This window comes from Pelecanus crispus, chromosome 2 (assembly GCF_030463565.1).
Source record: "Pelecanus crispus isolate bPelCri1 chromosome 2, bPelCri1.pri, whole genome shotgun sequence".
In the NCBI taxonomy this organism is placed as follows: domain Eukaryota; kingdom Metazoa; phylum Chordata; class Aves; order Pelecaniformes; family Pelecanidae; genus Pelecanus; species Pelecanus crispus.
Window position 1 is genome coordinate 21274796 of NC_134644.1, and position 15462 is coordinate 21290257.

A 15462-nucleotide genomic window follows, 5' to 3' on the forward strand; every position below is an offset into this window, starting at 1 on the left:
CTTTCTCTTAATTGCAGTTAATAACATTTTGCTTGCAAGAATAGATTCTTCTCTATTTAAAAAAAAAAAATTAAAAGGGAAAAAGAAAGAAGAAACCTTTGGTTCTTAATATCCAGGTGTAGTATCCTTTGATTATGGAACTGCTTATGTACTTTGTGCATTTCATCCAACTGAGGGAAAAGCCCTAACAATTCAACTTAGGCCTATTGTTAAGGTTCTTGCTACTTTAGAGGTAAGGGTTCTTAGTGGCAGTTAGTGTAATTATCTTCTGGTAAATTTTATTAAAACATACTGGCTTGAAAATGTATAGTTTTCATCTTAGAACTGAGATACACAGGTGACAGAAGAAATGTTATAAATTGGTCTCCTGACTTGAAAATCTGCCTTGCCTGGAAGACTGGGATGAGAAGAGTGGTGTGTTTGGAGTGGGGTTAGGGCAACACGTTGACTTCAGCATCAAAATAGTGAAAGAAGTTCCTGCTGTCATTTGTTTGATTCCTCTGTGCTGCAGATTTGCTTACTCCCTAGTTGTTTTCAAGCTTGTGAAAAATACTGCCTCCCATTTTTAGCCAGACCTAAAATTTTTACTAAAATAATTTGAATTTTGCGTAACCTATCTACCACTATTGGATTCCTAAGCTTCATGACTTCCCAGCTGCCGATTTTCTCTTGCTGTTACTTTATCTTTCTGTATTATTTAGTACATCTGCATTATGTTTACTTTTATATTTCTGTAACAAATCCATTCTGCAAACATGTTTAGCTTTTGACTTCTGTGTAAGGGGTTGACACTCTGAATCCTCAAACACTGGAGCTCATTTTCATGCACTTAGAGAAAGTAAGAAGTCAGGTACTTAATTCTGTAGATGAGTTGCCTGGGAGTTAAGAGCATATGTACAATCATTGCTTTGTTTACCTTAACTCAAGAAGCATGTGTGGATTGGATTCCTGTTAGTTGCATCTCTGTGAACCAGCTTTGGTTACCAGGCTGTGTGGGCAAATGGTTGAAGGAGAAAAGATGTATGTTTGTTTACAGTAGCTTGGGTTGGTTCCATGCTTGACTATCTGCATCCCCAAATTCACCTTCCCCTCTGATGGAAATTGAGTCTTTCCTTGGATTTCCATGAAAATGAAGGAATTGGGTAAGACTGGGCCTATTCCATCTATAATTTTGCACCTCCTATACAGAGTATATAGAAGTTGTGTCTTCAGAGTCGCTGCTAAGGGAACAAGTAGTAGGTACATCCTTTCAGAAACAGGAGTCACAGAAACTGAAACATACCAAAGAACTGTTATTAAAAGGTAAGTAACTTGTTTTTCTATGCTTACATCTAGAAGTTCAGTATTGCATCTCATCACTTTGATTCATGAGTTTATTTTTTTAATTATATTTTGTTACAAATGGGGTTAACATTTTAGGGACAAGTAGACAATTTGCAGGTATACTCAGGGGTCCGTACTGGGACCAGTGCTGTTTAATACGTTCATCAATGACACAGTGGGATCGAGTGTACCCTCAGCAAGTTTGCAGATGACACCAAGCTGAGTGGTGCAGCTGACACACCAGAAGGACGAGATGTCATCCAAAGGGACCTGGACAAGCTGGAGAGGTATGCCTGTGTGAACCTCATGAGGTTCAACAAGGCCAAGTGCAAGGTCCTGGGTCACCTGGGTCAGGGCAACCCCTGATAATCAATGCAGGCTGGGGGAGGAAAGGATTGAGAGCAGCGCTGCAGAGAAGGACTTGGGGGTACTGGTGGATGAAAAGCTGGACATGAGTCAACAATGTGCGCTTGCAGCCCAGAAAGCCAACTGTAGCCTGGGCTGCATCAAAAGAAGCGTGGCCAGCAGGTCGAGGGAGGTGATTCTGCCTCTACTCCACTCTCATGAGACCTCACGTGGAGTCCTGCGTCCAGCTCTGGAGCCCTCAGCACAGGAAGGACATAGACCTGCTGGAGCGGTTCCAGAAGAGGGCCACAAAAATGATCAGAGGGCTGGAGCACCTCTCCTACGAGGACAGGCTGAGAGAGTTGGTGGTGTTCAGCCTGGAGAAGAGAAGGCTGCGGGGAGACCTTATTGCAGCCTTTTAGTACTTAAAGGGGGCCTATAGGAAAGATAGGGCCAATCTTTTTAGCAACGCCTGTTGTGACAGGACATGGAGTAATGGGTTTTAAACTAAAGGAGGATAGATTTAGACTGGATATAAGGAAGAAATTTTTTTATAATGAGGGTGGTGAAGCACTGGGACGGGTTGCCCAGAGAGGTAGTGAAGGCCCCATCCCTGGCAACATTCCAGGTCAGGTTGGACGGGGCTCTGAGCAACCTGATCTGGTTAAAGCTGTCCCTGCTCACTGCAGGGGGGTTGGGCTAGATGATCTCTAAAGGCCCCTTCCAACCCAAAGCATTCTATGATACTGTCTGGGTAGAGTGTTTGACCTGAACAAACTGTGATGAGATGTGCTTCCTTTCCTTGACAGCTAATATGTTACTGCAGTGCAACATCAATATTTAATACAGTAGTGGAGAGAAACGGATTCATAAACTGTACAAAGAAATGGAGAATATATGTTACTGTCTCTAGTAGCTTGTAGGAGCCATTTGTATGTCAATATGAGAATGTCTGTGTCATATGATTTGTAATAAGCACACTGGGAAAATGGTTGTACCACAAGTGAATTGTTCCTGTCATTCGACATGTTTTCCATTTTAGAAGTGTGTATTTTCCTCCACTACATATCATAGAGGTGAACTGGGACAACATCCCTTTTCTATTTCTCTCTTCTGCTTGGGCATGCAAGTGGTCTGTAGCATTCACCTCTCAGTTCTGCTTGTCTTGGAACAAGTTACTCTTCCACAAATCATTTTGCCATCAGACTTTTTCTTGGGATTGTCATGCTTCACTCATAGGAAAGCTTGTTAGCTTTTTCCCCCCCCTTTTCTTCCATGGTCGCTCAGGGGTGTGGAGTATGTACAGTCACCCAGGCTTGAGAGCAGTCATCCATGTGGAAAGATCAAAGTAGCTTGATAAAATATTATGTTACTATGTCATGTATCCAGAAATAAGGAAGTGGAGCTGCTGTCCCTGGTGTTGGTAATCCTGAGTGTAGGTGATTACAATTAATTTCATATTGTTCATGAACAGCTTTGCACTGTTGACATTTGTACTTTAGGAGGTGTCTGTAATCCATGGACTAGTGTTTTAGAAGTGCTGTACCATGCAGAGTGCCCGGTTTTATAAAAATTTAGATTATGTTCAGTTGTTAGGTTGAAGACATGTCCCTGGGATTTTTGTTTTTTTTTAAAGATACATGATGATATTTGAATGCTTAGGTTCCTTTCATTTTTGGGTTTGGTTTTTGGTGTGGCTTGGTTTTGGTTTTTTTTTTTGTTGTTGTTGTTTTTGTTTTGTTTTTGGTTTTGGTTTTTTTTTTTGAAAGCTGTGGGCTCAGGTCCTGTAAGCTGTTTACTAATGTTTCTTCCAGTTTGGAAGAGTACATTTATGCGCTTTGGAAGAGTGAATTTGGAAGTGTAAGGTTATGAATTTAGATGCATCAAAGCTGTATAAAAGAAAAATCAAGATTTTTATTGTTCCATCTGCAACAGGAATCTGGATATTTTTCTGACAGATATTCATCAAGGAAGTAACGTTATCATAGACTGAATAGTTCTGTAAAGTAGTTTTGCCAACATGGAGAAGATAATGGCTTTCAGAAGTATCTGACTCACCATTGTTTCATTAAGCTTACATAAGAGCTCTACATTTTATTTGTAGAGCAAGAGTGTGGCTTTGGCACTGCAGAAAAATAAAATGAGAATTTTCTTCGTAAAATAGATATTACTAATTATTGACGATAACTGGAGTTCTGTATTTGTAAAGAAAAAAGGATATTTGTTTTTCTGTTAAGGGTTTGATGGATTTAAAATTGGTGGTTTCAGAGGCCAGTGTCCTTGGCTGCCAAAAAAAAAAAATCAGGAGTTTTCTTGGTAGCCTGGAAAGACATAAGTTTTTACTGATCTTTTTAATATGTCTGATAAGTCAGGAGGCATAGGAATAAAGTGCAACTTGACAAAAGTTAAGCTGTTGGATATTGTAACTGCATAGAAGAAAAAGATAAATGTTGATGTAAAGAAATAGGTCAAGAGGAATTGGGCAGAGAGGCTGGAATTAAGATTAATCATGATCTGGGGATAGCTTTGGAATAAAATGAGTAATTTGCTTCAATGTTTATTGAAGATGATCTTGAAAGTAAGGGCTAATGAAAATTGCTTGGAAATTAGAATTACCATCTCTAATGGGGAGGTAAAGTTTTAGTCTCAAATTCAGAAGACTTTGTAGGCTAGTTGTCACCCCAGAATTCATTTAAAGTATCATCCTTACTGAAGAGCAGACATTGTCCTTTTTAAGAAGGAAAAAAAATGTATGCCACTGTCACCCTACTAAGTGACCTAACCATCAGTTCAAAATGAAATAGCAGTGATGTAAAAGTACATGGAAAATAATATAAAATGCAATTTGGAGTACCAGTGTGTTTTTTGATTTGTCTACTAATTTTTATTGATAGTTGCTTAGGAACGTTTGGGTTTTTTCTGTCTGGTGTCTGAATATGATATGGAAGCTGTTAATGTACTGTTGATTACTGTTTCCATAGGGTTTAAGTATTGAAGTAGGTAAGGAACAGGCTATAGAGGAGAAAACTGCTTCCTTCTTAGGCAAGGGATGTAGAAAAGGAGTGTTTTCCTGTTTTTCATAACGTTACGTAGCTGGCTGGAAACATGCTTGTAGCATAGTAAAGTTATTCTTTTGTCTTAGTTTGAGAACGCACTAAGTTCATGTCCATGAGGGGCTTGTCTTGCTCTGTTGTTACTCTCTACTTAGAACTGAATATTAAAAGAAAGTGAGCTATTGGGAGATAATTCAGATAATATTCAGGATTGATTACAGAACTGAAAGGTAATTTTTCTGCATTTCTCTGCAGCAGTGATCCATCCAGCTTTAGGACTTCTTGTATAGTTTTGATCGTTGCACTTTTCAGAAAGAATGAAAAATTAATGGGAAGACTAGATCAGCAATAAAAAGAAATTTAGAAAATTATATTTATGAGGAAAGCTTAAATAGATTGAGTTTTAGACCAGAAGAGGGAAGCTGTTGGAGAACCAAATGCATCATTTTTCCAGTCCATTCTGGGCTGTTTTAGTTAAAATCGTAATCATTTATCATTACTTACTACCTTTCATAAATTTGGAGAGAAAGAAATACTGAGTTTCATTTGCAGCCAGGATGTTTAAATTCAGATTTGGGAACACATGTAGGGGGAGATGCATAACTAAAGCACGTTACCTCGACCATTTATAAAACCTTTCTTTGACCATCTATCCCATTCTTAAACTCCATCTGTTGAAAATAGTGTTAGCAGACTCAATTGGATTTGAGAGCATGGAAATGAAGTAATGAGACACTTGAGGGTTTTTTTTCTATATAGGAAGTCATATACTTACCTAGCACTAAATTGCATGTTCATGTAGCACTGTTTACACTATTCATGCAAACTGCATATGACTACAAAGCTGAGAGGAATTACTAAAAGTTCATTCTCATACTGGTAACAAAGCTCTTCAAGTGCTGAAAAAGTTTATTTCTAAAATTATTTTTGTTTTGTCACTGAATGTTTGTACTCCCAGATTAGATCTTCTTTTAGGTTGTTAAATTAAGCTACTTGTCTCCTCTTAGCTCAAGCTTCTGATTTTTTTTTTTTCTTTGTCACCAAAAATTGACTGGAAAAAGTGTTCTGTGTATCCGTATTAGGAATTAATGGAAATTTAGAGGGAATGTTACCATGGGTTTCCTTCTAGGTTGCATGATGTTGTGGCCTGCATATTTTGTTAAGCCACTATTGCATTATTAGTGGAGCTGGAAGAAAAAAGAGCAACTTATTAGAGGACATATTCTGTTACATCTGATCTTGTTCTGTCCTTTTTGCAAATATTCGTGCAAGAATATAGGTATTTACCGTTTCTGGAATCATTCTGTTGATGAATCATTGTCAAGTAATTTCTCTCATATTCTTTGTTCTGATTTGATTTTACATGATTTGTGACACACATTGTTTTCATGAGGGTTCATTGTTTGTGTGAATAATGTTGTTGTTGCATGAAAATCTTGGCTCTTGAGAAATCAATGGGAGATTTATCGTTGTCTTCAGTGGGACCAGGATTATAATTCCTTTTGGTTTACAGATTGCTCATCTTCTTCCACTGGAATCTCTTCTTCGTTCCATATCATTATTTGACTCATTCGTCTCTGAAGATAGAGTTCCAAGTTCTACCTCAATGAGGGGTGAATACTTTTGACCTTTTGATATTTGCTTGCTCTGTAAAGGGGAGATAGAGGTGGAGAAAGACAGTGCCTGATCCCTTCCAGCTGTACCAGATGTATGGATAGAAAATCATGTTTCTCATTATTTTTGTTTTTCATGTTATCCTGCGGCACTTCTTGGCATTTGGGTGTTTTTGATGTTGCAGGAGCACCTGGCTTGATTTTACTAAAGCAGGGGTAGTAAAAACTATTTTTGTGCACAGAGCTTGGGAAGCTTAGATAACATGAATCTCCTGTATTTGCTACACTTTACTTTTTACGCTTAAATTAGGATTATTAAAAATGCTGCGAAACAAAAGTATACATAAGGATTGTTTTTACACAATTTATTGGTAGATGCTGGAAACATGGTAGTTACCTTTTTCCAGGTGTTGAACTGTAGGCTGTGGTCATCTTGTACTGAACTCTTTTCTGGTTACAATGCAGTTTAATGTTAAAACCACTGCAGTTAAAATGCAGTGGTTTTATTTTTCTCAGTCTAGGCTATCAAGGCACTGTGTTTCATAGGTAGGATATTGATAACCGAGTGAGCTTTTTAATCATGAAGGTTTTATTTGAAAGCTGGCTGTGGAACAATGATAAAAAACAACTTTAAATGTACAAAGGAGGTCTCTCTGCTTTATAACATTAAAAGGCAAAATGCGATACAAATGCTAAATTATTATTTTGTTAGTTTAAAAAGTATAGTTTTGACAATTAAATCTTAGTCATCTTATAATCTTGCACATCTTGTAATTGCCAGCTAGCCTGCCACCTGCTCTCTTCTGCCTTGAATCTTCCCACATCTGTGCTGCTTTGAAATCTGAGTATGCTTTTTCTTTAGTAGCAAATAACACGGTGCTTGTTCTAATCAGATGTCATATGACGGATTACCTGAATACAGTTTCCAGGCTTTTAAAAAATGTTAATTCCTTAAGCAAGCAGTTTGTATCTTAGCAGGATTAAGGTGTTGTATAAGCCAGATGTTTTAATAAATTGGTCTTCAAGGGGAGGAGTTATTCTGTTTTAGCATGCTACCTGAGGTAATCTAGTTTTGAAATAACTTAATTTTCTTTTTCTAAGCACTGAAACAAATATAGTGTCTGAAAAGTGTGTCTGTATTCTAAATCTCTTTTATTCCTGGGACAGGTACAAGTAAGCAACTAGCAGTCTGAGGTTCCTCATGGTGTCCTGCTAGTGTGCCTCGACCCTGACCCAGAGGGATTGCTGTAGGTCGAGAAAGTAAATCACTCTGTGTGCCCATTGAATTTAAGGCTCTATATTGAGACTGCCAGCAACTATACCTGTTAGTGTCAGTTATGAAGCTATTCACTAGGAGCTAGCCTAAGCTCATAATACATTTTAACCTGAGCTCCAAACTCTCATCAAATGGTGATGACTTTGAGTCACTATTGATCTGGGCCATATTGAATTTAGTAACCCTGAGGTGAAAATCTCAGTATTCTATTACCAAACTCTTCAGCAATGTAGTAGATACTTCATTTTAAAAAAAACACCCCAAAATCTGCATTGGAGTGGTACTGAAAGTGTTAAGTCAGACTCTAGGCTTTCCCTGTGGTTTATTATGCTTTGTGTCACTGCAAATGTTGTGGACTTCAGCTTGACTAGAATATTGAGTTTTGCATTTTAAAATAACTCTACAGTTATCATATTTACATTAGAGTTATTAGTGTTAATGAAAAAGCTACTTTTGTCCTGTACACATACTTTTTAAAATAGGTGTTTAAGTCTCTCAATGTAATACACTCGGGCCCCTGCCTGGGGTCAATGAACAAGTACAGAACAATGTATACATGTTTCTTCTGTAGAGCAGAATGATATTGATAAAATACTGATAATAACAGTTGGGACAATGTGGAGAAGGCACCCTTTTGTTGCATAATGTGTTTGTGAAATAGGGGACAGAACTTGATTTACCAAAACAGTAGACGGGCACCTTCGTTATTCTAAAATGCTTGTGTAATTTTTTTTGTCCCATACATACATATTAGTGATTCTCTTCCTCTTTGCTAGCCGCCAAGTCAGTCAGCCTAATGAACAAAAGAAGACTAGAAAAACTTTGAATTTTTCAAGTATCATACTTAACAGCTAATGTTCTTGTTGGTTTTATGGCTAATCTTTTTGTTTCGTTATGTGACTGTTGAACCAGAGCAGTCTACTTCTAGCAAATTACTGTATTTAGCATATTTCTAGCCAATTGGTATATTTGTAATTTTAGTTAGAAACAATAGATTTATGTACTCTTTGAATCATCTTTCCTTAAATGTAGGCAATATCCTTCTTTACAGGCTTCTGTCTTAAATATTTAAGCCTCTGTGGACTTTACTTTGGACTTAAATAGCTTTAAGGAAAGAATAGAAGTAATTTTTTTTAAAAGTACTATTTTTAATTATTGAGTTTTCCTTGGAGAGGATGATCCACATCTTTAAATCTAGAATAGGACTTCTCTGCTTTTGAGCTGTGAATATCAAATCATTAGGGTCAGAAATCTAATTTCATCTGCAGTATTAAACAAGCAATGCTTTTAATCCTCAGCTTTTCTTAAGGAAGAATGAAGTTGTAGGATGATGATGATGCATTCTTTGACTAGCATCTCAAGTTGGTGTTTTCAGTATTATGGCAAATATACATCAAAGAACAAATTGTTTTTGTAAATACAAAATGAAGAAAATAAATTCTCCTATCAATGGATTCAGTGAAAATAGTTGTTATGACTGGGACAAATGCCAGAAGTACTAAGCATCGAACCAAGAGTTATGGACTTTTGCCTAAAATAGGTCAGGAATATTATAAAGACTGAATAAACACTTAACTGAACAACTGCTATGTAAGAATGTGGAATTTATGTGTTTCCTTTTCTGCCTTTCTTTCTTCGACCTATTAGTTAGGTTGGATAAGTTAACAAAGCATAAGAAACTTTATTTATAGAAAGTAATGGTGTGTTTATAGAATATGTAATTCAATAATATTCTGCTCTCCAATATGCCATGCTCGTGCTGGCTAGAACTGGTTTGGGTGGAGAGGTAGTGTAATCTATGCAAGCAGGAAAGTCATGCCGTGAGCCTTTAAGGAGAATATTAAAAAATACAGAGAAATTATTTGATTTGACAGCCAGGGAACAAGTTTTTTTATGTTTCACAGCACAAGCAAAGTTCAGTCTAGATTGCAAAGGAAACAAACAGCCTAAATATATATTCCTCTAAGGACATTTCCTAAAGATAGTAACAATATGTGATATAAAAACTTATACACTAGTTTAAAAAAAAAATCAGCCATGCATATGTATTGAATTAAGGCCATACAGTTGACATTTGCCTGATATTTCCTGATCTTGATTGAGTTTTTAAACTTTCTGTCTAATTACATATAGTAGCATAGGTTCTTGTCTTGTACAGACAAGAAGAATAATACACTGATTTCAACACCATGCTATAGATGCTGTGGTGTCAAATTCTAGCTTCCAGTAGTTTTTCAACTGAATCTGTATTCCAGAAGAAGTGACTTGCTGCTGTAATTCAGTCTGACTAGTTTTACATGTGCGTGTTCTGTATGTAGTCCTCAGTGTTTTGAGTCTGTCAGTTGAAAACTACCCAAGAGCTCAAGTTAACTGTGCATAGTGTTAATCTGTGTAGACAAACACACAGGGTTTTTAAAATGCAGCTCTGTTTCTGCACCGGGCAGCACTATAACCTCTGTTTAGACACCTGCCTGAGTCCAAACTAGGGCTATATAGCTTATATTAAGGCTATATAGCTTATATTAACTTCTATAACTCAGGTTGGACTTCCTAATTTACCTCAGGTCTCGAGTCCTGTTTCATTTCTGAGATTGACATGATGGTTGTCTATCACAGAAAGACATAGTAGTTAACATAAGAGAAACCTCTTACCTGTGAGGAGAAACAGGAACTCGGTCTTTCCCAGTCAACCATTCAAAATCTGACTCGCTTCATTGGGAGTGTCTCTTCTGTCCTGAAGCTAATACCAATTTTACATAAATTTGCAAGAAGCTGTGCAGTGCCTTTGTAAATATTAGTCTTTGTTGCACTGGTTTTGTCTTCCTCTCAGCCTGGGAGAGATGTAGAAAAACATACGATGGGACTGCTCTGATTTAGCCCAGTTGGGGTCAGGAGGTCTTGGAAATCCTGGTTTTCCTTGGCAGTGCTCTGTCCCTGTCACCTCCCAAAACAAAGTCACTCCCGTCTCAACTACTAAAGGAAGAGTATAGAAGCAGAAGGAAGAGACTGTAGTTGCATGTGTAAGGGGTAGAAGCTGGAGGAAGATGTGAAAGCTGGTTAATCACTGTGACCTTGCCCCACTTGCTCCTGCCCATCCAACAGAAGGGAGAGAGCACAGTCCAGTGTGTCCTTGGACTTTTGCCAATAAATGAGAAGCAAGGATGATAAATATCCCTGAAATGGGATTTTCACAGGATCCACAACTTAGGGATCAGAAAGAATTTGCAGTTTATAGCACCAGCTTCTGTAGTGCAATTTGCTGCTGCTCTTTTCAGCTTTTTAATATGAATTTGAAAAGTGCAGACTGTTGCAAAATAGTTACTTTTCTTGGTATGAGTTTAGCTATCTTTAAGTTGGAGATGAAGTTAGCTTCAAATAAATCTAGTTTTAATGTATAAATATAAATAAATACTGATGTTTCTATATTATATTTTCCAGACAAACCAATTAAAATCTGGTTAGATTCAGCATCTTACCTTCTTTCACAATGCACAGTGCTGCTGCTTTCCTTTTCCTCCTGAGGCCATGACTATAGTGAGGTTTGGTCAAATTTGTTTATAGAAATTGCCCAGAAACTATAATCTAGGGTAAACTCCAGGAACTAAAAATAAACTGAACAATGTGAGAGATGTTTGGCTTTTGTTTTCCCAGTAAAGATAAATATGTTAATCCTGCCTTGCCAAGGAGTGATTTTAATACTATTGACATAAGGATTGTACCACTTAGGAATTTTCAGAGAATCTCAATCTAGTTATTAGCCATTTTCTGTATAGATTTTGCCAGGCAGGATGCAGTCTTGAAAGGATCACCTTTAGTCTTCAAACCCTCAGTTCAGCACACCTGAGCCTGCAACTGCATTCCATGTAAATGAATAGGAGTTGTGTTCATGTTTGAAGTTAACTATGCTTTGAATTGGGATGCAAATTATTTGGCCTGAACCATTCTTTATAAAATGCTACTGGATCATATATTACTTACCCAAACCTGCAAAAGAGGAGAGCACTCTTAATGATGGCACAATATGAGAAATAGTACATTGCAGTTAAGATTTGTTTGTCATTTTGGTGATGGTGCTTCCCATAATTTCCAAAAGGCAGAATTTCTTGAATACAGTGACTATCCTTGAGATGCAAATTGCGAAGGAGTGGAGGTTCTGGCTTTGTTTGCAATTGAGTACTATGGAAAACCTGTGTTTTGCTGCAGGCCTTGGACTTTCACAAAGTAAGCATGCATTTACAGCATGCATTTACTTACAAAAGTAGCAGGTTTGATGTGTTGTATAGCATCAGATTTTTTTATATAGACCTCTTAGGGAACATCAGCATTCTGATGATCCAAAGTTATCCTGTTGGTGTTCTCTTTTTAATCATGAGAGAAACTGTGTGCCTGGATTCATTATTTTGTTAAAACACACACACGAACACAGAAAACACAATACTTCAATTTTTACTATTTACTAGGTGATACTTGTAATTCACATTGGAAATCTGCATTGGAACAGCTTTATGAAGAAAATAATGTCAACACAGAATCTAGGTAGTAAGTTAGTAACTTCCAGTGTGTGTGTATGTGTGTGTTTGGGTTTTTTAACTATGCTGGTCTTGACTGGATATCTACCAGTATCAGCAATATTTTGCTGCCTTGGGCTTTTTCTTTATTGTCCTTGTTTGGAAGACTTGCCCAGTTACGAGAAGGTGAGCGTGGGAAGAATGAGACTGATGGTACATTTTCAGATGGCCACAAATTATGGGAAGGGAAAGCTGTGTGTATGGGAAAAGTGAAGGCTAACTTTGATTTTTAATTAGTCCAGATTTTGTGGTTATATTTGGGAATTTGACAGGCAGATTCAATGTTCATATGTTAAGCAGTTTAAGTAGTGTTGCCCTTTTTTTCAATTACACATATACTGTTTCATGATAATTAACAATTTTGATATTTGGGGTTCTTTTGGAAGTGGAGTTGCTTGAGGTTGCCATCACAGATCTGTGTTTTATGAATGCATGAAAATGTCTCAGAATTTTTTTTGTCCCCCTGATGGTATATGGCAACTTGGACTGCTGGAAAACAGAACTGAAAATTTAGTTTAGTATGGGCCACGTTTGTGACATTTTCCAGGTAGCCCATTTAGGGCTACCTAAAATGGTAGGGCAGAAACAATACATATTGTTTCTGATTCTTGCAGGTATATTCTGGTAGGATAGTAGATTTTTTTTTTTTCTTTTCTCCTTGCCCCCGCTGGCCAAAATTCACAGCTGCCTTGAGCTGTGTCAAAATATCTGTTAGGTTGCAGGCTAGATACCAGTCTCTATTTTTGTTCTCTGCCAAAGAGCACTTGTATATTGAAACCAAATTCTAAGTTTTGGTATTCTGCTTAGGAGAATTTTATCACCTTTGGACATCTGGTCCACTTCGAGAAGGGTGCTGGATTTTTCATTTGGGTTTTAACGTACTGATAGTCCTAACTTGATGAGCCATACTTAGTATAGAAGAAATATTTGAATATCCCTGGTGGAGATACTGCAAATTTACAGAGCAATTATGTTTGTGCATTTCTGGGATGCAGAGTACCTCCTGCATTCGAGTTAAAAATTAAGAGATCAGAATATCCAGGCTGTTTTAAGGAATAACTGATTGCTGGCACAGCAAGATAGCATTGCCAGTGAAATAATATAGTTGCATTTGGTGTGGGAGGAAGAATGTTGTGTAGACATTAACTGTGATGTTGAAATAATTTCTGATGGAGGCAGTTGAAACTCTATTATTATGAAGGAAGGCAAGGACAAGAAAAGAAAAAATTATTTTGGATAAGATATTTAAGGTGAATGAAGGTAGGAGAAACAGGTGGCCAGCAATAGACCGAGGCGGGGGCGAAACAAAAAAATCCAACCATACAAACTCTCCACCGCACTACAAAAGTTACTGAGATAGAGATCTTATCTTATGACAAAGTGTGCCAGGAAGCAAGACAAAAAAGCTGGACAAAGGACAGAAGAGGACAGCACTGTGGAGCAGTCAGCAGGATTAGCAGTATAGTAATATCTTGTTCATTATGACACAGTCTGTGAGATTGAGGATGGTTTAGTGTATTGAATGTTTTTTAATACCATATGTTAATGTTTTCAAAATACCCATAACATGCCATGTTTATACTGAAGTGCATTAAAGAAGGGTATACAGCCCAATATATAACAGCCCAATGCTGTTAAATATTTGACACTTGCTTAGTCTGTTTAGTATTTCATGAGACAAATAATAATCTTGCAAGGAAAAACACTCCTTGCTAATAAAGACTAATCATATGCTTTAATGTATCTGCATGCCTTTGGGCTCATCTTCTCTAGCGAATTTAACAGCATGGCCAAAGATTTTTAATGTATCAACTAATTATGAAAAAAGTTGCCACCTGCAGTCTGTTGAGGACTTAACTGCCCTATGTGCTTATTTATTGAAGTTTATGAAAGTTACAGAATTCTTTTCCTGAAGAATTCATTGACTTATGTACTCTAGAAGATTTGCAATTTCATGTTCTCTATCAAATAGTAATACTTTTCAAGCTGCATTTAAAAATCAAAATAGAGTGGTGTTTTGAGAGAGAATTAAACACAACACATTTATTCCTTTTCTTTAGGAACTTGTCTCCACATTAATGTATCACAGGCCAAACCTAATTACCTATTCAACCTATAGTTTATTTGATCTGCATGCCTGAGTGTCCTACAATCAAATTTACTGAAGAGCTTCTCACTTTTTTTCTGCATTAAAACAATTGCCTTGAAGCAGCTAACAATTAAAAAATAAATGAGTTAACACTTTCTGCTAAGTGCTACCATTCAAGTTGTAATATGCAATTAAAAACTACATTTTAATTTCTGTTCAATTACATAGACTTAAATAGTAATTTTAGTGTTATATTTATGAACCATTTAATTGTGACATTTTTCCTCTGGCTTGTGTGATGGAAAAGTAGATTTGATTTTGAGAATGCAGCAAGAAATAACCTTTTTCCCCCCATGGTTTTCTGTAATGACAAACAGAAAAAGACAAAATTAGCTGGGCTTTGTGTAAATACGAAAGAACGATTTAATTTCAAAAGCCGTAAAAATGTCATCATTTGAGTTATTTTTCATGTTTTTGAAAAACTATCTACTTCATAGGAGGAATATTCAGATTGCTTTATGGTAATGTAGGTAGGTATTTGAAACGTTCCTGCATGTATTTGGTCATGTTAACTGCTATAGGTTAAAGAAAGCTTTGTATTAAGTCTAGAATCAAAGCCTGGTAGAACCTGAAGTGTGAAAACATTAATTGTAGAGCAGCGGCTTTTTTCAGGTGTGTATTGCTGGAGACAGGTGCTTTAATACTTTTGGCTTTAGCTCTTTTTTTAAAAAAAAAGAAAATGGTATTTGAGTTGATGCATTGCAAATAACTAAACATTTTTATGTTAATGCTAGAGGGAGCTTGCTATGGAACATGCTCCATATTAGAATGGATTAGGATTTTCTCTTCCCCTCTGAATTCGACTCCCTCCAGGTCCCTTTAACATGCTGAAAATCACTCTGAAGCATTCTCTTACTTCCAGCCTAAACTTCTGGTAAATTAACACCTGAGTGCTCATGTCCCACTCCTGTGATGTGTTAGTCTGTTATGTTTGTGTAACTGGGTGTAGGGGTGTGAACAGGATCAGAAAACCATTTTAGATTAAACAAAACAAAACCTGGCCTAAAAAGTGTGTGTGCTTGGCTTTTTTTATTTTCTAAAGCTGCATCTCTGTGTCTCTGGACAGACCTTATTTCATCCATTTGGTAGTATCTTTTGGTTTTTTGATCTCTGAATAACAGTCGAAGTTTATAGT

General features: G+C 36.9%; 1 protein-coding gene across 1 annotated transcript in view; it reads left to right on the top strand.

Moving 5' to 3' along the window:
• The window catches only part of DNAJC1 (DnaJ heat shock protein family (Hsp40) member C1), a 111150-nt gene that overhangs the window by 69509 nt on the left and 26179 nt on the right, over nucleotides 1-15462 (top strand). The window lies entirely within an intron of this gene.